The sequence below is a fragment of the Spinacia oleracea genome, chromosome 4 (genome assembly GCF_020520425.1).
Source record: "Spinacia oleracea cultivar Varoflay chromosome 4, BTI_SOV_V1, whole genome shotgun sequence".
Classification (NCBI taxonomy): domain Eukaryota; kingdom Viridiplantae; phylum Streptophyta; class Magnoliopsida; order Caryophyllales; family Amaranthaceae; genus Spinacia; species Spinacia oleracea.
This window is the reverse complement of record NC_079490.1, coordinates 150,978,359-151,002,910: the sequence shown is the minus strand read 5'-3', so window position 1 is coordinate 151,002,910 and position 24,552 is coordinate 150,978,359. Positions and strand designations below refer to the sequence as shown.

At 36.0% G+C, this 24,552-nt stretch overlaps 1 long non-coding RNA gene across 1 annotated transcript; it reads left to right on the top strand.

Annotated features, from left to right (window-relative positions):
• The first annotated feature begins 297 nt into the window (after window positions 1-297).
• On the top strand, window positions 298-3,913 carry LOC110783629 (uncharacterized). Its single transcript, XR_002532111.2, has 6 exons — window positions 298-740; window positions 837-925; window positions 2,624-2,700; window positions 3,070-3,123; window positions 3,249-3,514; window positions 3,635-3,913. It is a non-coding gene; the product is annotated as an uncharacterized lncRNA (long non-coding RNA).
• Window positions 3,914-24,552: the final 20,639 nt, after the last annotated feature.

The window sequence follows — 24,552 nt, the reverse complement described above, 5'->3', positions numbered from 1 at the left end:
GACGGAAATTATATTTGTAGCCCAAAATATAACAAAAGGCGACAACGTATAATTTCGTTGCCCGGAAATCTGATTTTGTGCGACAAGAACATTTTGTTGTAGCCCAACCCATTTTATGGGCGACAATGTAGAAATCCGTTGCCCCAAATTTTGTTTTGGGCCACGAAATTTAATTTTGTTGTCCTTTGACCATGTTTGTGCAACAACTTACCTTTCATATCGTTGTCCATTGTAAATAAATGGCCCAACCAGCAATTTAACTCTCGTTGCCCATACCCAAAAATTGGCGGAAAATAATCCCGCTTCTTATTTCCCACTACTCCACGACCATACTCCAAGCTTCCAAAGGCAAAAACAGAAGTTACAGAACTGTGTATCTCCTCCCTTTTCTTCCCCTCTTTCTCTTCCTGAGGTGAATCCGTGTGTAACTCCTCCGTTTCCTTCCTCTCTTTCTGTTCCTGAGGTGAATCCAAGTGTTACAAGTCTACAACTGTGTTCTTCGATGTTTCTTCTTCACGGAAATCACCAGGTCAATATTTTTTTTTCTGTGCATTTAAAGATAAATTGAGCGCTACAACCCTAAATTAATTCATTTTATTATTTTTCTAAAAATTACAATCTGGGATGTTGGTGGATCGGAGGTGAGGTCGTCTCCGACGCTTCTCTGGGCGAGATCATGAGAGCTCTGGTTTAGATCTCTTCTTACACCGTCTCGGCCCTCGGCATCGCCATTTCCATTGGTATCTCCGTCCTCGGCGCCTCCTGATATTTCCCCATATTTCAGGCCCTTTTTGGGATTTTAAAAATTAATTGAATCTGATTTTTTTATATTTTAGTTTTGTTGCAGGGGAATTTATATTACAGGGAATAGTTTGATCAGTGCGGCAATCAAAGCTCCTACAATCACCCTCAAAAATCTCATCAGGTAAATATGAAATTCTTAAATTTTGTAAATTTGACTCTTGAATTGTTATATTTTTTTGCAAATGGTTGCTGCCTTATTTTTATTATTTATGAACATTATGTTTTGTTATGATGAAAATTTTAGATTATATGACGGATAACTTTGATCTTGTACTGTATTATGTTAGAACCAAACTTGAAATAAGCATGTATAGTTGGTTAATTTACTTTGGGTTGGAGGGGAGAGGGTAAAGAAAAAAACAATTGGATTAGTTCAATCAAAATCGACCTCTTTTGCTAGTGAATCGCAATGCTGGATTTATGAAGAAGGTATTATATATAACGCTTCGTATGTGGTCTTCTCTGTGTTGTTTTCTGCTGCATATGCTCGCACTGTGTGCCGCTGCGCCTCACTCAATTGTGCAGGAGGGATGGGATTTTCTTCTGAGGAGGGTCGACTTTGGGTAAAGTCCTCAGAAGAAAAGAAGATTGAATATTGAATAAAAACAGATTGAATAATAAACAGATTGCATATTGATTTTTAGGCTTCAATGATTATGTCTCTGTTGTGTATTGTATTTGAGAAATAAACAGAAATTTGTGTGCAATTACCATCTACATGTAATTTCTTGTGTGTTCTTGTAGCAAATTCTGCTCTAATGGTCACAACTAGAGCTTCTCCCGAATGCAAGCTCTCTTGTTGACTAGGTCTTCTTAGAAAAGTGTCATAGTAAATGAAATGTTTGTTTGTTTTAGATGTTTGTGCGGTCAGTTTTCATGTTAGAACATAGAAGACATGAGTCAGATTACACTGTCGGCCATATAGAAATCTTTGACTCTAAGGGGGAGGGGGCCGGGAAATCAGGAGATATATTATGATTACAACTTGGAGGCCATATAAAAATTGACATTGACCTCCTTCTCATTATGACCCCAAGCTAGCTGAAAAGAGGCTCCCTACAATGCAAGGTAAGGGATTGGATTGGATGTATGCAACATTATCAATGGAATAATATAATAGAGATGTTTTCATATAACCCTAATCTGATCTGGTATGGTAAAGTATATGTTATCTACTATTCACATTATGTAAGATGCATAGGCACTTAACAAGCCTGTTATTTATTATTCCGTACACTATAAACGATTAGTTAAACAATAGTGAATCTTTGACTCTTGAAATCGACAAGCTTTCAATCAGTTATAGAATTTAGGGTACTATTGATTGATTAATCCTACACGCAAAAGGGAATTATTATTAAAAGCGATATTTGTCTGTTGTCATGAATTTTACAAGTTTCTTAGGTAGATAGGTCACTATCGGTTATGCAAGTCTTTTAGTTAAGTTTATACACATTGCAATGACAAATTTCTAGTTATTATGGATATGATGAAGATACTGACCAATATTTAGTAGAGTTGTTGCGCAAATATTATCTAGCTTTATGATTGGAAGATTAAACAGAATTTGGTCCAATGAAAAAACTAATGTACATTGATTTCTAAAATCTAGCCAGAGAAGAGAAAATTGATGGATCTGGTTGGCAAGAATTGCAGGATACTGTTTCACGGTTTTTATTGTGTTATATATCTTTGATGCATGTCATACCAAAATATAAGTCTGAAGTTACACTACGATTTGTAACTTTTATACCATTGGATGGAATCTTATCATTGATATTTTCTTTTGTCATAAATGGGTTCAATCACATGGTTTTAGGCCTGGTCAGGCGATGATGTTATGGATACGTCTCTATGTTAACAACATCTTGGCTGAATCTTGTGATGATCTGGAAGGTACTGAGCTTGCAAATTGAATCCAGTTCTTTTGTCTCATTGATTTTCCTATTATTTTCTCTAGCTACAAAACAAATTTTCCCTCTCGAAACTTTTTGGCCATGTTTGATATATGAAGCTTTATTGTCACCATTACTTCTAATTGATGTCTCATGGTAAAAAAAACATTCTATCATCTTACAAAAGTATCTTTGAACCATAAATCCATCATTGATATTTCACAGTATAATCCAATACAAATTTGACAAGTTAATGTTTAGATTTAGCAAACTCAAAATCAAACTTGGCTACTTATTTTGTCATGTATGTAATACTCTTTTCATCCTTTTTGACAAGCTCTCTGTTCACAATTTTATTTTTATCCCATAGGTCTGAACAAGGATTTGAGAAAAATGTTCGTTCTACATCTGATGGAACTAAAAGGTGACAAAGGAACTCTCTTATTGTTGCAGTCTTGCAGATACCAATACCATTTACCGTCATCATGCTTTATCTGTTGTTGTGCCAATAAAATTTCTCATTTTTTTCCCTTTCATTGTTTGTTCCAGTTTTGTATAAATATCTCTCAATGATCCTGGAACTCACAGGAGCTTGCATATATTATTCACATTGGAGGATGGACTGGTGATTGAAACAATTATTTTCCCTTGTGATAGAGGAAGAAATGCAGTGTGCGTTTCAAGTCAAGTAGATTGTGCCATGAATTGTCAGTTTTGCTTCAATGGAAGTTAAGCTTCAATCAAGATTAGTTCACAAGTAATTTTGGCGATTGTTCACAAAAGATGTTGGGTCAATTTCCAATGTTGTCTTCATGGTAAGTGTCTTGTTTTGGATAAACTAAATAACTGGTTCTATTTGTTTTGTGGGTTTAGTGTAATGTCTTTATTCTATTGCAAATCACACAAGTACCTAATTTGGCATAATATCTTATCAGGAACAATGGGTCAAGAACATCGTCCTAAATTGTGCGAGGAGCGCCATTTGAAGTATGATCGAGCATTCGAGTTAACCCTATATGAACTCCTTAGACTACTAGTATTAGTTATTTAGTTTATTCCAAACTTTTAGTTTCTATGGCACAATATTTTTTTTATAGATGATTATATATATATAAATATATATATGCATACGATGTTAGAGTGACATTTATGTATCAATTTTATTTTGTTTGGATAAATATGTACTTTTTATTCAAAATTGTTTCTTATGTCAATTTTTTTTCTTTAATTGTTTAGCACATATATGAATAGAGAATAAATCATATATGGAGCTATAATACACATGGGCGACAAAACATGTGTCGCACATTAGCCTTATAATTTGGCATGTGATTTAAACTTGTGCAACAAGAATTTTTGTTGCCCATAATACTATGTGCAATAAGAATTTTTGTTGCACAAAATACTATTAAAAAATTAAGACTCCTTTGGGCGATGAAATCCAAAGGGTCGTTGCACCAAGTGACAATAACAGGCAATGAAAAATAAAATTTGTTGCCCAAATATATCCACTTATGGACGACAAAAATGTATGTCGTTGCACAAAGTCACCTAACATACGGCAACGAAAGTAACCCTTGTCGCACATTTGTTTACACTTTAGGCGACAAATATAAAACTCGTTGCCCAATAGAAGCTTTGGGCAACGACTTTATACGTCGCCAAAAACTCCTTTTGTGCAACGAGATTTGATTTCGACACCCAAATGTATCAAGGGCTTCGAGCCTATAGCAACGACCTTAGACCTGGATAAAATCGTCGCCCCAAACTTAAGGCGACGAATTTCCCTGTTTGGGCGACGACTTTTTCCGTTGCCCAAAACCGTTTTTCTTGTAGTGCACAAAAAGGGGTAGAATAGTAAGTTCACAATTAGGTGAAAAGTAAAAGATGTTCAAGGCTTTATAAGTGTTAGGATACACTATAATTTTTACTGTCATATGAGTAAAATTATACGGAGTACGATTTTTGGTTATCTGATTAAATCGAGTTCGAGTTAAATTAGGTTGTATTATTTCCGGTGGCTTTCGATTACCGGGTTACCTCAAGTCGGGTTATTTTTGGATAGATATAATCGAGTCGGATTGACAACGATTCGGTTGAACATGGATTCGGGTTAATGTTGGTCGGGTTAAATCGGATATTAGGTTATATCAGGTCGGGTCGAATGCGTTTGTTATGGGAAAGTTGATTTTCGGATTGGATGTAGATTCGGTTCGGCTAAATGCAAATATGCTTACGGGTTTCTTGGGGAAGCTAGCGGTTTAGATGAATTCACAGGTTAAATTTGATTTCAGGTCAACATCGGATCAGTCCGAGTCGGATTTGAAATCCATATTATTTGGAGTTCGACGTCAGTTGGTTTCGGTCGATTTTTCTCGGGTCGAAGTCCTTTTCTTACAGCCCTAGTACACGGATCGCATCAGCATGCCCATGGGCAACGAGCAGTGAGCAAGCAAGCCACAACGCTAACGAGAACGCACTGCACAAGGCATGCATGCTAGCACATTGGGTTGTTTGCGAGCGATGGGCGAGCATGCCCATGTTGGGTGGCACATACTGAGAAGCCCATTATCTTGGGCGTGTGAGAGTGTGTTTGTGCTTGTGCTTGAAAGGAACTCCGGTTGCTACGAGGAGTTCCAATCCTTGTAAAATTCGGATTTCTCCGATTCCTACGAGGAGTTCCAATCCTTGTAGAACTCGGATTCCTCTGATACCCTCCTATAAATATGAGTTTAGACCCTCATAACTTATACATGTAATTTAAGTATCTTGCCTACTCTTTGAAGGTGAGAACTAAGCCTAAACACCTACCATGAGCCATTTACTCTAAGCTAGTCTACTTGAGGCGAATCCGAACATACTAATTTGCTTGAAATTTACACATTTGTAGGAGCCATTAAATATTCTTCTACGTACATATTAGTGTTGTTTAGGTGCGTGTAGATTTCATCAGAGAAATTCATATTTCAGTGTCTTTTGTTGCTTGTTTTTTGCAGAGAGATTCTCTCTCCCCATTTTCAGGCCAAGCAAAAGTGAGGCATTGGAATATGGATGTCCCACTAATCCAAGGGTCGGAGAGAAGAACCACATTCACGAGGAATGAGTGTAGCCCCGAGGATTTCTTGTTTCCCTCTCATCACCATTTTCAACGAACTTACATGAAGGAGAGGAGAAGTTAAAATAGAAAGCTCCCATAAATTCAAGTCTGGCCAAGGTCCAAGGAGAACTTATATGCAAAGGAGAAGAGGAGAAGAGAAATGGAGTAGCTAGGGGCACAGTCCTTACACAGACTATGCAACATTTGCACCACCGGGCGGACAAATTAGTTCAAAACTGTATACATTTCAAATAACATAAATTCGTAAGCATGATATCTATTACAATGATCTGAATTGTAAAACAAAAATAATGGATCCAAAACTACATCCATTAATATAAAAATTTTGCAATCACGATCTGGTAGCTCTATTTTTTATAATCTATCTAATATTTATGTCCAAAAACCCTATAAATCTTCACATATTTAATGTAGCTTGTAAATCTTGAATATATACATCATCCTGCACAACAAACAAATCAAGTATGAAATTTTAATTAGAAACTTATTATCAATGAATAAAATCCAAATATAAAAGAAAAATGAAGCTTGGCATGAATGATAAAAGATAAACTTTAAAAATAATGGATAAATGACAACTTTTAAAAATACATGTCTCGTGTGAATTCATCAAGACTCCCATTGTAGACCCTATTACAAAAGTCAGTAACACAAATGATAGTGAACATGGAAAATCCGACAAAGTTTCGTTTAAAATTGAACTATCCAAAAAAATGGACTAATTAAACCCTATTTCAAATCTATATGACAAACAAAGACTTACCACAATATATACCACGGAGTTCTTTGTCACAACGAAAGAATTAGAAAGGTTGGGGTTTCATCATCACAAAATGAAAAAATGACGTTTATTCCACTATATCTCCTACATACTCCAATGGTTCTTAACACTGGGGGTTATATAAAAATCTAAAGCTTGTGCATATACCTTTGTCCGGTGTATCCTTCCTCCAGCTTCTACACTCGGCATGTGTCATGTCAAGAGTGCTAAACATTAAAAGTTAGAGAAAGAAGTTTTTATATATTAACCTATTTGTGTAAAAACTAGGAAAATATGTAAAAAATCATGCAAATATCACATCACAAAAACACAGATCCTACTGAAAAGAAGCTATAATGAATGAAAGACATCAAAACGTGCTGCATGAAGCTATAGTGAAAAGAAAGACATCAAAACGTGTTGCAGCTTTAGTTATGCATTAAAATTATAGGATTTTCCACAACCAGAATAAAACATCTGACATAAATGAATAAGCACTGCAAACTATTGATGATGGAATGATGTTCAAAAGAGAGATTAACACACGCATGGAACCCCAGATCGATAATGGATGATTGTTAGCAAAATAAACAATAGTGAGCCATAATATAATGATCATTCGCCTTCGACATGTAAATATCACTCACCTCGATCTTAGAAAAACGCAGCTACAATTCTGACATGGGCTTTTGATTATTTAACTACCTTCAGTCATGATGTCTCATTTGAAGCAAAAGTAAGCATGAGAAATTAAAATCATCAAAAAATTGACCATGCCCTACAACGAGGAGAGCACTTAACTTGGGATAGATCACTCCTTCATAAATCAGTCACATATAACGTAATGACAGAAGTTATAATCAGTCACGTACATAATAGGTGGTGCACTCATGTATTTCACCAGAAAGTAAAATGAACACAAGCAATATGTCTAATTATCTGGTCAGGCCAATGAACGTAATTTTTTATTTCGATTTATTTCAGATAAAAAATAAGCGAAGAGAAAGCTAAAAAAGAAATGGTTTGATTTGAAAACCTGCTTGAAGAAGGTAATAATAGCAATAACAACGGTGGTGTGTATAGTATTAAGAAGAATAGGATTATCTACGAGTCATGGCACTAGATCCAGATCGCAGTTCTATGTCTTCTTAAGTTTTTCCTTTACCTCATTTTGATTTAGTTCTCAAGTCTTGAATTCCAATCGAGTTTAGAGGTTCCTCTGTCATAACTTAAAGCCATCATATGTTTAATAGAGTGTTATATATGTCACTAGTTTGTTAGTATTTTTGTAATATTACACCTACCGTCGTGTAAGAATGTAACGCCCCGACCTCTAATTCAATAATTAAAGCATAATTAGCAGCGGAATTAACCTAATTGGTCGGGACATTACCAGCCGTAACTTCCTTTTCGGAAATTACAAGGCAAGCATCAATCATAAGCCTTTAAATACTCCAATATATACATAACAATCCTTTATATTACCAAAATGAAAGTACATTACTTACTAAAAGTCTTTAATTAAAATTTTTAAACTATTAGAACAGTAAACATAAACTAGGTGGATAATATTAAAGTGAAACTCCTCGCCACTACTCGTGTCCATCATCCCCCGCAGTACCTAAAACGGAAAACAAAACGGTGAGCCGAAGACTCAGTAACGAACTATTCTAGCAGCGTAAATTCATTTCAATTCATTTTATTTAATAACACAGGGAGAATAGAATAAGTAAAACATTTAATAAAACATCACATTCAATTCATTCATAAACTTTGCAGTTTAACATGCTAGTTGTCGGCAAGTACGAACCGTGAAGAAATTCTCCACTGGGCCTGGGCCCATAAGAGACTGGGCTCATCATCGTAACATGGGCCTGGGCCCTGAGCCTGGGCTCATAAACCATGGGAGCCTGGGCTCATGATCCATGGGTGGACAGGTGTCCGTGGTGCATGCATGACCGATAGATAGGAAGATGGTAGTTTATATACCGCCAGACAAACCAGGTCTTTCACTTTCATTTATCATGTTATATGTAATTTTACCAAGCCTTGGCTTGTATTTCAGTTGAAACAACATAACTCTTTTAGATCATAAAACATCATTTTGATCCTGGGATCAATAAAATATCAATTCTTTCATGGCATCATAATTTTATGAGAAAACTCAATCAAATCATATTATAGGAAACAATTCAATCAAATCATATTTCATCCCACAATCCATAAAACACATCAAAACATTTAATTCATAAATTCAATCATAACGTCATAATTTCATAATACATTTATAAGGGGATTGCGGGTACTAGCAATAGCCGTTACCTCACTTCCACGACTTTGCTAAGGATTTTCGTTGGTTCGTTCGTCCTGAGCTCCGAGTCCAATTTCTTTGAAAATATTAAATAATTGAATTAGTACCAAAATGATAAATAATTTAACTTAATAATTTCGAAACTTTATAATTAACCAAAAAAATATATATAATTTCATAGTTTTAATGAAAATATAATTAAACGTCAATTTTAGTGAAGAATATAATTAATTGAAATTCCAATCGAAATATATATATATATATATATATATATATATATATATATATATATATATATATATATATATATATATATATATATATATATATATATATATATATATATATATATATATTCCTTAATTAATTTACACGAAAATCTTATTTAAATTTTGTCCTTGATAAATCCATTTAGTAACTTATTTTAGTTAAATCGATAATATAATTTAAGATCAATATTTTATAAAATCATAAATTTTATAAGTAATGAATTTTATAAATAACGAGTTTTTAATATAAATAACGAATTTTTAATAAAATTATACTTTCTAAATTTAACCAAAATGTTATTATTAATCGAATTTTCAATCGAAATACATATATATTTTATAATTGATTTCCATGTAAATAATATTAAAAATTCCGTTTTTGTTAATTCAGGCTAAGTAATTTATTTTAGTAAAATCGATATTTGATAATTAAACCTGAAAATAATAACAATTTATTAGTAAATAATTATATCATAAAAATTATTAAAACATAAATATTGCTAAATTTAAAATCTGAAAATTCAGATTGGTCTTACCAAAGGCCCAAATGGTTAGTTGGCCCAATTGTATGAGGGTTTGAGGAGGATTAAAACCAAAATTTAAAATCACAATTTTTTTGGGTTTTGGTTTTTGTTTCTGGGAATGAGTCACGACAGGGGAGGAGGAGAGCACAAGGAAATCGGGAAAAGGGAAACATGAAGAGGGGGAAGAGAGGAGGTGGCGGCTATGCTGGATTGCGTTGGTTAATTCGACGGTGATGGTGGGTGGTTCTCGGCGGCGGAGCAGCGAGAGAGAGAGGGAGTGGAGCACGGTTTTGGGTGAGAAGCAGGGGAGGTTCGGGAGGGGGTGTTTCAGGGCGTTATGGGCGGCGGCAGGGTGGCTTTTGGGGCGGTGGAGATTGGTGTGTGGGTTGGTGATGGTGGTTGTTGGTGGAGTGTGGTAGGGGTGGTGCGGGGCGGCAGAGAAAGAAGAAAACAGGGGAGGGGGGCAAGGGAACGGGGCAGGGGCGTCGCGAAAGGAGGAGAGAGCAGGGGAGGGGATACGGTGAGGTGGTGGTGTTCGGTGGTTCTGGGTGGTCGGGAGATGCGGGGTGGTGGAGTGGTGGTGAGGATGGTGGTGCACGGTGGTTGAGGTGGTTGGTTGGATTGAATCACAGAAAAACAAGGATTGTGATTAAGATTGAGATTGAAATTGTTTTTGGTTTGTTGTTGAAATTCCATCCAAAATTCTGATTATGTACATGAGAAAAGTGATGAACAAGCTAGGAATTGTGCTTGGGGTCCAAGTATCTGCACTTGGACTGAATTATGGGAAAGAAGGAAGGAAGTTGACTTCCTGGTTTGAGCGTGGGGAGCAAGGAAATAAAGCAGACATTTTCATTTTTTTTTTTTTAATAATTTCACAATAATTGGCAAAATTCCGAAATTGTAATTAATTGCTAAAAATAAAAATGTTTAATTAAAATAATTCCTTAAAAATAAATAAATTATCGTTAACGAAAATAAATAATTTCAGTTTATAAATTTATCATTTAAAATAAATCGTAAAAACGATTAAAATAACGAAATTCGATTATTCGTAATTTATTTAAAACGAAATAAAGTTAATAAATATTTTTAATTTTAATAAATCGAGTTTAAAATTCCGGGGTATTACATCCTTACCCCCTTAGAAAAGGTTTCGTTCTCGAAACTGGAGCTCGGTCGAACTAGCCATTCATAGAATCATATAATTCATACTTAATCGTTTTATTCTCTATACAAACATGGCGGAATAATATTATAACACAGTCATTCAAATTACAGATTAGAATTCATACATCTTATCGTTTCTAAACGAATAACTGGGGATAATTCGATCTCATTTGCGCTTCGACTTCCCATGTAGCTTCAGATGTCAAGTGGTTTGCCCACAAGACTTTAACCATTAGAATTACTTTGGTTCTAAGTCGTTTTTCTCTTCGTTCAAGAATTTCAATTGGTTTCTCCTCGTAAGTCAAATCGTTTCGCAACATCAAGGGTTCGTGCGTAATCACATGGCTGGGATCAGGAGCATATTTTCTTAACATCGACACGTGGAACACATTATGCACTTTTTCCAAGTCGGTTGGTAAAGCTAGTCGATATGCTACTGCACCTACTCTTTCTAGTATCTCATATGGCCCGATGTATCTTGGGCTCAACTTTCCCGTTTGACCAAATCTCATTATTCCTTTCGTTGGCGAAATTTTCAAGAACACGTGATCTCCAACCTCAAACTCTAGTGGTCTTCTTCGTTGGTCCGCATAACTCTTTTGCCTACTTTGCGCTGCCATCATTCTTGATTGGATTAAACGAATCTTGTCAGTAGTTTCTTGAATCAACTCTGGTCCTATAACACGTGCCTCATCGATATCACTCCAACATAATGGTGTTCGACATTTCCTTCAATAAAGTGCTTCGTACGGTGCCATACCAATAGTGGCCTGATAACTGTTATTGTACGAAAATTCAACCATAGGCAGAAACTTTTCCCACGTTCCTTGAAAATCCAAAACACAAGCTCTCAACATATCCTCAACAATTTGGTTAGTGCGTTCTGTTTGTCCATCAGTCGTTGGGTGAAATGCGGTACTGAAGTTAAGTTTCGTCCCAAGAGCTTTCTGCAATTCTTTCCAATAGGTTGATTGATACCTCATACCTCGTATCACGATCAGAAACGATCGAACTAGGCACTCCATGCAATCGCACAATAGTGTTCACATATAGTTCAGCAAGTTGATCTAAACTCGAATTGTTCTTCATGGCTAAGAAATGCGCTGACTTTGTTAATCGATCAACAATGACCCAAATAGAATTTATTCCCTTGGTTGATCTTGGTAAACCTATGATAAAATCCATTGAAACTGAATCCCATTTCCATTCTGGCACATCCAGAGCTTGCAACAAACCTGCTGGTCTTTGATGCTCGATCTTGATTCTCTGACATGTCAAACATTTAGCCACATACTCTGCCACTTCTTGCTTCATGTTGCTCCACCAATACACTTGCCTTAAATCCTTATACATCTTATTTCCTCCAGGGTGAATCGAGTATGGTGAACTATGAGCTTCTTCTAAAATTCTCTTTTTCAACTTCTCATCATTAGGCACACATAATCTTCCCTGAAACCTTAATGTGCCATCCCCTTGAATGACAAAACCAGGTGACTTCCCATTTTCCACTTCACTCCTTATTCTTTCTAATTGCAAGTCCTTACATTGCGCTTCCTTAATCTCATCAATCAAAGTTGGTTTCATTACCAACACATTCAAGCAAGCATCTCCTTTGATAAACTCAATTTCCATCTTTTGTAGATCATCTCGGTTGACTCGGGAAAAAGTTAGGATAGAATTTAAGCGAGTCTTCCGACTTAATGCATCTGCAACAACGTTAGCCTTTCCGGGATGGTATTGAATATCAAGGTCATAATCTTTAAGAAGTTCTAACCACCTACGTTGCCTCATGTTGAGTTCTTTTTGGGTGAAAATGTACTTAAGACTCTTATGGTCGGTGAAAATTTGACATGAAGCTCCATACAAATAATGTCTCCAAATCTTAAGGGCGAAAACAACAGCTGCAAGTTCGAGGTCATGGGTAGGGTAATTTTGTTCATGGACTTTGAGTTGGCGTGAAGCATAAGCTATAACGTTTCCGTTTTGCATCAAGACACATCCTAACCCATTCTTGGAAGCATCACTATAGATTACAAATCCGTTAGTTCCAGATGGAAGGGTAAGAATAGGGGCAGTGGTGAGACGTTTCTTAAGTTCTTGAAATGCACATTCACAATCATCATTCCACACAAATTTGGTATTCTTTCTAACTAATCGGGTTATGGGTAAGGCAACCTTAGAAAAATCTTGAACGAATCTTCGATAGTATCCAGCTAAACCCATAAAACTCCGTACTTCGGGTACATTAGTTGGTCTAGACCATTCCACAATTGCTTTTATTTTCTCAGGATCAACAGATACACCTTTCTCTGAGATAATATGTCCTAAAAATGATATTTCCTTAAGCCAGAATTCACATTTCGACAACTTAGCATATAACTGGTTTTCAATCAACATATCTAACACTTTTCTCAGATGCTCCTCGTGTTCCTCATTACTCTTAGAATATACCAAAATATCATCAATGAAAACAACTACAAACTTATCAAGGTATGGTTTGAAAATGCGGTTCATTAAATCCATAAATACGGCTGGTGCATTAGTTAACCCAAAAGGCATCACAACAAACTCATAGTGACCATATCTAGTTCTTAAGGCTGTCTTTGGAATATCCTCAGGTTTAATTCGAAGTTGATGGTAACCTGACCTCAAATCAATCTTAGAAAACACTTTTGCACCTCGACGTTGGTCAAACAAATCATCAATACGGGGTAAGGGATACTTATTCTTAATAGTAATCTTGTTTAACTCTCGATAATCTATGCATAACCTCATAGTTCCGTCCTTTTTCTTCACAAACAAGACAGGGGCTCCCCAAGATGAAACACTAGGTCGAATATATCCTTTTTCAAGTAACTCATCTAATTGTTTCTTTAATTCTTGTAACTCAGCTGGTGCCATTCTATATGGTGCCTTAGAAATAGGGATGGATCCTGGAATTAATTCAATGCTGAAATCTAATTCTCTTGGTGGGGGCATACTAGGTATTTCTTCTGGAAAAACATGGGGGTACTCACAAACAACAGGTATATCGGTAATGGAAGGTCCAGAGGTATTTAAGTCAATAACACTACACAGATAACCAGATAAACCATTCTCAATCATTTTACGTGCTCTCAAAGCATGGACAATTTGAATCATTGGTTTTCTTACTAACTTATGGAATGAAACTCTATCTCCATCTGGCGTTATAAGGGTCACACTTTGCCTCGAACAATTTAGGTTAGCTTCATACTTAGTCAACCAATTCATTCCCAAGATTACATCAAATTCAGATAGGTCAAAAGCTATTAAGTCTGCTCGAAACTCAACTTTCTCTATTACAATAGGGCAATCCTTATACATGGTTCTACATTTCACAATTTCTCCACTAGGAAGGGAAACACTCATAGCATGAAAGTCACAACATGGTTTCAAATTTAAATATTTTGCAAACAATGGAGAAATAAAGGAATGTGAAGCTCCAGAATCAAAAAGAACATGGGCTGGTAAAGAATGGATAGAGAAGGTACCGGTGATAACATTATCATTCTCATCTGCCTCATCACAAAAACTCTTCTAGCTGGCGGTGGTCGGGGTGGGTTGCGGTTTGAACCTCCTGTGTTGTTGTTGTTCCGACCACGATCGTTGTTAGTTGAAACTGGTCCTCTCGTGGTTGGGGTTATCTGCTTCGGACAATCTCTGATGTAATGATCATGGCTCCCACATCGAAAACAAGTGTTCGATCCTACACGACATTCACTCTCGATGTGGCCTCTTCTCCCACATTTGGCACATTCTTGCGCCCTATTATTCTGGTTTCCACGATAACCTTGTCCTTTGTTTCCAACATCGTTCCTCCTTTGATTTCCCTGATAGCCTTGGTTAGGCTTCTTTGCTCCTCCTTGACTCTGGTTTTCATTTCTCCTTTTATACCCAACATTCTTCGCTTCTCGAAGCAGTACCACTCTCTCTACATTAGCTGCAATATCAACCATATCCTGGTATGAAGTAAACCTCTGAGTGGACAACCTATGCTGGTACTTAAGGTGCAGACCTCGCTCGAAACGGTTCATCATGGACTGCTCTGTCGACACCAGGTCTGGTGCAAACCTTGACAACTCCATGAACTTATTTGCGTATTCCAACACGCTCATTGTTCCTTGTTGCAAGTGTAGAAATTCATCTTCTTTTTGTTTCCTCAGGGATGGTGGATAAAACTTGTCTCTCATTAAATTTTGTTGGTCGTTCCAACCAAATCCAGGCCCATTCTTTCGTTCCTTGTTAACTTTCCACAATAATCCTGCTTGACCCGTCAAGTAGAACACTTGGAAATCAACTCTCCATTTCTCAGGGCATTGCAGGGTTTCAAACAACTGATCAATGCGACTTATCCAATCCTCGAACTCAACTGGATCAGGCTTGCCATCATAGGACGGTGGGTTGAGTGACGAAAAGTTCTTGAACATCGTTGCGTTCTCGTTCCTACTAACATCTTTCTTTTTCCGAGAATCATGGACTAATTCGGCCAACATTGCACTCACATTTTCCAATCGTTCCATCCTTTCCTCATGGCCATTAACATGGACATACTCCTCGTGAGTAATGTCGTTATCATCGTGAACATGATGCTCGTTGCGAGCTCCGTTGGTAACATCGTTGATAGCATCAATGGTCGACATTCTGCATAACATATCTTATCAGATTGAAGCGAAATAATAATATAAAATAAACCCTTTGATCCCGTTCCTACACTCACACTCATATTCATTTTAACTTAGCAAGATTTTAGAACATTCTTTTTAACTCATTCCTTAAAATTCTTTACTTCAAGCCTAATGAATTCTATTCGTGCGAAAACCCGTAAGGTTTAGCACTTATGGTCCAGAACCTTTGCTCTGATACCAAACTGTAACGCCCCAACCTCTAATTCAATAATTAAAGCATAATTAGCAGCGGAATTAACCTAATTGGTCGGGACATTACCAGCCATAACTTCCTTTTCGGAAATTACAAGGCAAGCATCAATCATAAGCCTTTAAATACTCCAATATATACATAACAATCCTTTATATTACCAAAATGAAAGTACATTACTTACTAAAAGTCTTTAATTAAAATATTTAAACTATTAGAACCGTAAACATAAACTAGGTGGATAATATTAAAGTGAAACTCCTCGCCACTACTCGTGTCCATCATCCCCCGCAGTACCTAAAACGGAAAACAAAACGGTGAGCCGAAGACTCAGTAACGAACTATTCTAGCAGCGTAAATTCATTTCAATTCATTTTATTTAATAACACAGGGAGAATAGAATAAGTAAAACATTTTATAAAACATCATATTCAATTCATTCATAAACTTTGCAGTTTAACATGCTAGTTGTCGGCAAGTACGAACCGTGAAGAAATTCTCCACTGGGCCTGGGCCCATAAGAGACTGGGCTCATCATTGTAACATGGGCCTGGGCCCTGAGCCTGGGCTCATAAACCATGGGAGCCTGGGCTCATGATCCATGGGTGGACAGGTGTCCGTGGTGCATGCATGACCGATAGATAGGAAGATGGTAGTTTATATACCGCCAGACAAACCAGGTCTTTCACTTTCATTTATCATGTTATATGTAATTTTACCAAGCCTTGGCTTGTATTTCAGTTGAAACAACATAACTCTTTTAGATCATAAAACATCATTTTGATCCCGGGACCAATAAAATATCAATTCTTTCATGGCATCATCATTTTATGAGAAAACTCAATCAAATCATATTATAGGAAACAATTCAATCAAATCATATTTCATCCCACAATCCATAAAACACATCAAAACATTTAATTCATAAATTCAATCATAACGTCATAATTTCATAATACATTTATAAGGGGATTGCGGGTACTAGCAATAGCCGTTACCTCACTTCCACGACTTTGCTAAGGATTTTCGTTGGTTCGTTCGTCCTGAGCTCCGAGTCCAATTTCTTTGAAAATATTAAATAATTGAATTAGTACCAAAATGATAAAGAATTTAACTTAATAATTTCGAAACTTTATAATTAACCAAAAAAAAATATATAATTTCATAGTTTTAATGAAAATATAATTAAACGCCAATTTTAATGAAGAATATAATTAATTGAAATTCCAATCGAAATATATATATTTTCCTTAATTAATTTACACGAAAATCATTTAAATTTTGTCCTTGATAAATCCATTTAGTAACTTATTTTAGTTAAATCGATAATATAATTTAAGATCAATATTTTATAAAATCATAAATTTTATAAGTAATGAATTTTATAAATAACGAGTTTTTAATATAAATAACGAATTTTTAATAAAATTATACTTTCGAAATTTAACGAAAATGTTATTATTAATCGAATTTTCAATCGAAATACATATATATTTTATAATTGATTTCCATGTAAATAATATTAAAAATTCCGTTTTTGTTAATTCAGGCTAAGTAATTTATTTTAGTAAAATCGATATTTGATAATTAAACCTGAAAATAATAACAATTTATTAGTAAATAATTATATCATAAAAATTATTAAAACATAAATATTGCTAAATTTAAAATCTGAAAATTCAGATTGGTCTTACCAAAGGTCCAATGGTTAGTTGTCCCAATTGTATGAGGGTTTGAGGAGGATTAAAACCAAAATTTAAAATCACAATTTTTTTTGGGTTTTGGTTTTTGTTTCTGGGAATGAGTCACGACAGAGGAGGAGGAGAGCACAAGGAAATCGGGAAAAGGGAAACACGAAGAAGGGGAAGAGAGGAGGTGGCGGCTAGGCTGGATTGCGTTGGTTAATTCGACGGTGATGGTGGGTGGTTCTCGGCGGCGGAGCAGCGAGAGAGAGAGGGAGTGGAGCACGGTTTTGGGTGAGAAGCAGGGGAGGTTCGGGAGGGGGTGTTTCAGGGCGTTATGGGCGGCGACAGGGTGGCTTTTGGGGCGGCGGAGATTGGTGTGTGGGTTGGTGATGGTGGTTGTTGGTGGAGTGTGGTAGGGGTGGTGCGGGGCGGCAGAGAAAGAAGATAACAGGGGAGGGGGCAGGGGAACGGGGCAGGGGCGTCGCGAAAGGAGGAGAGATCAGGGGAGGGGATACGGTGAGGTGGTGGTGTTCGGTGGTTCTGGGTGGTCGGGAGATGCGGGGTGGTGGAGTGGTGGTGAGGATGGTGGTGCACGGTGGTTGAGGTGGTTGGTTGGATTGAATCACAGAAAAACAAGTATTGTGATTAAGATTGAGATTGAAATTGTTTTTGGTTTGTTGTTGAAATTCCATCCAAAATTCTGATTATGTACATGAGAAAAGTGATGAACAAGCTAGGAATTGTGCTTGGGGTCCAAGTATCTGCACTTGGACTGAATTATGGGAAAGAAGGAAGGAAGTTGACTTCCTGGTTTGAGCGTGGGGAGCAAGGAAATAAAGCAGACATTTTCATTTTTTTTAATTTTTTTTAATAATTTCACAATAATTGGCAAAATTCAGAAATTGTAATTAATTGCTAAAAATAAAAATGTTTAATTAAAATAATTCCTTAAAAATAAATAAATTATCGTTAACGAAAATAAATAATTTCAGTTTATAAATTTATCGTTTAAAATAAATCGTAAAAACGATTAAAATAACGAAATTCGATTATTCGTAATTTATTTAAAAAGAAATAAAGTTAATAAATATTTTTAATTTTAATAAATCGAGTTTAAAATTCTGGGGTATTACAAAGAACCTTGAACCTACTCCAAACAAAAGCCTGCATCAATATTTGGATCGCCATGTTCTGGGCCAACCTATGCACTGAAATTTATGAACATATTTAATAATCCACATGCTTGCAATCAGACCCAAGGCGCGAAAATGTAATTTTGCCCGGAAAAAAAATAAGGAGAAGAAATAAAAGAAAGCTACATGTCTTTAAAAACTACAAATCGAATATCTTACCAAAGACGCTGACAGTATACACTAACAGGAAAATACCAATAACACTAACATTATGCATAATCACCCAGCTACAAGAGGTTGGTAGAAATATCCTTGCCCATTGCATACCTTCTAACTCCATAGACATACTCATAGCAGCCTCGTGGTTCCCACGTACACTAACAAAAACCTCAAAAACTATTTGCAAAGAAATAGCAATGCTCAAATGCAGACACACCACATACAACAAACTCATGCATATAAAGCTTAACATCCTTACATATACATTCAACACCCATGCAAATACAACAAATCAGAATAAATCACACACAACCGATTATACACCCTGAAAACCCATAGCATGCCAAACTAACTCCAAGAAAGAAATTAGAACAGAATTACACCTAGCCAATGGGGGGGGTACCATCAACCATATTGCATTGTCAAAAGCAATTGATTTAACAAACATAATCGAATTCAGAAATCAGATTATCAAAATTAGAACCATAAGAAAAAGAATAATTAACTGAGTAATTCGAAAACTTAGAAGTCCATTGAGACCCTAGATTAATAGACAAACCCTAAATCAGACTTATGTAATTCTAAAAAGAGACATTGACATACCAAGAAAGGAAAAATTACTTTAAATAATCCAACCTTTCGACGATTTTCCATTAATAATCCAACCTTTCGATTAATATCTAATAATCCAACCTTTGTACCCCATTAACTTTTATTGCACCCAACCGGTCACCAACCTGATACAACAGGTAACTAATACACGTGTCATCTAACCATTCGTTATATAAAAAGTTAAATTTATTTTTTCTTTTTTTTTCCCCTTTCATTCATCCTTCATTCCTTCCTCCCTCTTTCATCCCTCCTGCCCCTTTCATTCAACCTCATCTCCTCTTTACGGAATTCGTAGCCATGGCAAGGAGACGGAAGGCACCGGCGAAGGGTGGCAAGAAGGCGAAGAGTAAAGAGACTCTTGTAGAATCAGTGCGAAGCAAGGGTGTTCGACGGCGGCCGGAGCTGATAATCCGCCCGTGACCAAACGGCTTAGTGGTTCGATCGAACCAATTCCGGAGCTTGATTTTTCTGATTCGGATGATAATATTCTGTCACTAGATGAATCTGAAAGAGTTTTGGTTGAGCAATCAGCAGCGAGGGTACAATTGACGCAGTGGTTGACCGTGATTAACACGTCGAGTGACGCGCGATTTAGGTGGTGCTAGTGGTTCTACTCATGGCGGAAGTGGTTTCCGGCAACAATCAGGTACTCAATGTCAGGCTTTCCTAAGCCTAGTGTTAGAATTGAGTTTGATGATATTGCTGAAGAAGTAGACGATGATTCACCAGTGGCGCCGCCGGAGGTGCGGGGTTGATTGGTGGTAGCAACGATGATGCTCGGCGATGTAAGAAATTCATCTTGGAATTCCGACAACGGTAGTGAAAGCTCCAAATTGTAAAAAAATAAATATAAATTTGATCGAAATTAAACAAGAGATACTCAAATTCATGTGCAATCCCGATAGAATTGCTCAAACATTTGCCTGAAATTATATTTGAACAAGAATCAGAATTTTCCCCCCAATTTGATTTTTGGGACTTCTATAAATCTGGTGTTGGCTTGTGCGAATATGGGCTTCAAGTATTTGAAACAATGATGACAATTCGAAACTCGAAGGTGGTGAATGGCATGGATGATTGACGAACTGGTGAAAATTCATACGGGAAAGACAAAGGAAAGAGACGGAGAAACGAGAGGGGAGGAGTTATTTTTTATTTTTTAAAATAAAAAATAATTATACTGTATTTCCTAAAGTTTTTTAGTTTTTTTTATTAAAAATAAGAGTGACCTTATTAGCAGGTAAACGGTCATATGGGTGTAATAAAAGTTAATGGGGTGTAAAGGTTAGATTATTCGAAAATAATCGAAAGGTTGGATTATTAATGGAAAATCGTCGAAAGGTTGGATTATTTAAAGTAATTTTTCCTACCAAGAAATGGATATTTAATTAACTTTCTTCAACTCCCAATTTGGAGATATAACAAAAATGTTCGAGCCAAAATCTACAAGGAATGAAGTACAACTTCTCTATCCAAGAATTGGTTTATTGGTGTGTAATATATTTAAGCAATTAGGTTTTTTTGGGAGTGTTAGCAGGTTTGAGAACTTGGGGAATGAAACAACAGGCTTCTAAAATTTAATCTTGCTTCATTAAAATGCTTTACTTTATTTACAATTCAAGATTAACAACTACGGGCACATGAAATTCTGAAGGAAAAGTAGAAACAGTTTCGTGAAACTCGCGACAAAACATCTGAAATTCTGGTTATTAGTAGGTAAATAATGCATTTAACTATCAGATTGTACATTTACTTGTCGTTCATTAAGTATTCTAGTAGTGAGATCAGGAACATCAAAACAACAACAGCTAAAACAAAAAATCTTTGTGTCACAATGCAAGCATCTGAGTAGCAGTAGCAACACACAGGTACAAACTTAGAATAACTAACGTGGTTCTTCGCGCAAATTCAGAACTGGATTTCGTCACTTTCTATATGTTGCTTCAAAGGAACGATGATGGAAGATAAAATCTGTTGCTTCAAGGAACGCAGAGGAGGAAGGCGAAAGAGAACAAGGAACGCAGAGGCCTCTAGTGAAGAAGAACGCAAAGCCCTAAACCGTAAAAAGCAGTGAGAGGGAAACCCAAAATAAACGCAATCTGTTGGAAAAAAAATGCGCCCATATGAAATATTTTTAATAAACCTATTTCTTATTTGATTTTATTTTTAATTTTTAACATGTTTTAGATGTTTGACAAAAAAAGCGTTGCAATATCTCATTAAAATATTAAAAAACTAAAAACTGGTGCAATAAAATAGTCATAATATATAAGTGTTGCAATAGCTTTTCTATAGCAACGTTTTTTCAAAGTCAAAGTCTACTAAAATTATTAATTATTTCACTGTTGCAATAGCTATGATATAGCAACGCCAGGAAAACTGTTATCTAAAAGGCGTTGCTATAGCCCTATTTTGTAGTAGTGGAACAACGAGCAGGACGCAGATCAGTGAAAACAATGACGAAAGGAAACCTCCAAACATTATAATATCTATCAACTTTGGCACAAGTAAACCAACTACACAACACCAAAAACCATTAGGACACATACACAAAATGCATTCCGTAGGTTAGACCAAGTTAGATGAGAGAATTAAATAGCCAGCCACTAATTCCTCCCAATATGTATTGAACTCTTAGAACATCCTGCATAACGTACTGAACTTGAGACACCAATAGATATTACAGACATTCATCCAAAATACAACATGAACAAAAAACATCTGAATTCCCTAATTAACCAAATTCCCTAAAGAAACCGTAATTTAGCCCTCAAAACCACACAAAAAACTTCAATTATAATGGGTTAATAACTTAAACAGCGTAATTGTGAAATTTAATACCAGATTTGAAGAGATACATACAACCTAAACTTGTTCTTCTCGCCAATTCAGAAATGTAGTTCGCCAATTTCTCTTTATCCCCAATTCAGATACCCAAAATCCAAATTAGAAACGCCAACCTCCAATTTGCCTGGTTCAAGAAATGATGATGAGGAGGATTCAAAAGAACAACGAGGAGGATGAAAGAAAACGAAGAACGAAGAGGTCGAAACTCCAAAAGAAAGGAAAGTGTTTAGGGTTTTGGTGAGAAAAGAGTCGTGAAATAAGTTTAGAGGAGGGAAACCAAAAATAACGCAAGTACTAAATACAATACAAAAATTCCTAAATGCAAAATTATTTAATGATTGAAAAATAAGTAATAGACAAAAACATCCTTTTAAAATTTTAAAGCCTTCAAAACTAAAGAAAAAAAACGCTTCTACGTTTCAACTGTTTCTCTGGTTTTGCACTATCTTCTTGATTATCTGGTTTTGCACTCTTCTCCTTGATTATCTGGTTTTGCACTCTTCTTCTTGATCCTCTGGTTTTGCTACCTCAAAGTGCAGGATTCGGATAAAGAAATCGAGGCTTGAATAGTACTGCCGGTTTCTATTTCCGGAGACTTAACCATACTTCCGGATAGTTTTTCCGGAGGTCAAGCTAGGCTGCCGGTTTTATGTTCCGGAGGTATGGAAACTTCTCCGGTTAACCTTTCCGGAGGCTTGATGCTAGCGCCAGTCTGAACATCCGGAGGTATGCACTAGTAGAAAAATATTGATTTGAGGCGTCACTTTTATATTGATTTGCGGCGTTTTAGGCGTAGCAGCAAATAGAGTGGCAGCAAATGAATGGTATTGATTTTCGGCGTTTAAAAACGCCTCAAATCAATCATTCATTTGCGGCGTAATTAAGGAAAAACGCCTCAAAATAGTTAAATTGTATGGCGGCGTTTCTACCTGAACGCCTCAAACTTTGGTAAAATGGCGGGAGTTTATACGCCGCGAATAAATAATATTTTTTTTTTAATATATAATATATTTTTTGTATACTCAACAATCCAAAAAATGTAGAACCTGTACTTACGCCACATTTATACAACGTTCAAAAGTGTCATCAACCACCAATAACTTCCAAGACACTTTGATTTTTACATGTAAGTTAACCATCATATATATGTTTACAAAAACAAACCACCTAAATAGTTTCAAGTCGATAATAACTATATGTTTTACACTTCATACGTTACAAATTTGCACCAAAAATATAATAAGGCAATTATATATGATTTGAATAGAAGGAAACATCCACAAAAAGAGATCTATGAAGCGTTAATTATTTACACACAATGTTCGGTGAAGTATGATGCCCATTTGTCTCGTATTTCATCAATTTGCTCATCGGTGAAAGAATCTCCACTTAGTGACGTGCAAACCTAACAAAATAATATATATCATAAGATAAGTTATCTTCGGTTAGATTATCTAAAAAGTTGTTGTCTCCTAGGTCCTCGAACCATGGAAATAATAGTCTTTGAATAGGGATGATGAAAGAGTTCAAAATCCGAAGCATATATTCAACCGCAAGAAAAAACCTAGCCCTTAACACATGCGCACACCAAAGAGGAATAACCCAATAAAAGAATAACTTTAATCTTCACATGGATAAGAATGGAAGGGCAAAGCCCTTAGAATCAAGAACCCTGACAACATGACAACAACAATATTCATGACAATAAAGGAAACAAAAACCGTGTGTCTTTCCATCAATAAAACTTAGTCACAAAAATTACAATTTTGACTTAATATAAACGTCAACGGGGAAGTAAAAAATCATAGTCAGCAAGCTTATCATGAATTAAAAAGCTGATTGCGACAAATAAGACCATAGATGGTAGCAAATTAGACCATTTGCGAACTAAAACTGTAGTAAGTATGACTCTTTAATTCATACTACAATCATTGATTAAATAGCTGGTATATGATGTTGGCCAAGAGGGTATATGCTGGTAGGAAGCTTAGTATTTATGTAATACATAAGACTCATATAATTTGGCCGATAGCAAAGGGTATAAATTTTGAAATCAGGACGTTAGCAAAGAAAACTCATCAAATTACACTGACATCAGTTTGGACGGTAGCAGACAGTAACAGAGGTGACCATGTACCCATGGGTGATTATTTAGTCTAGATTTAAGACAACCTTTTTGTTGTTGGCCTCATATGATGGTATAATGCTGGTGATACTAAATCAAGTCATACCTCTTCTAAAACATCATCATATACTAAGCATAAACTTGCCGCTTAGATTAGGCTAGTAGCAAATTAGCTACGGAGTAA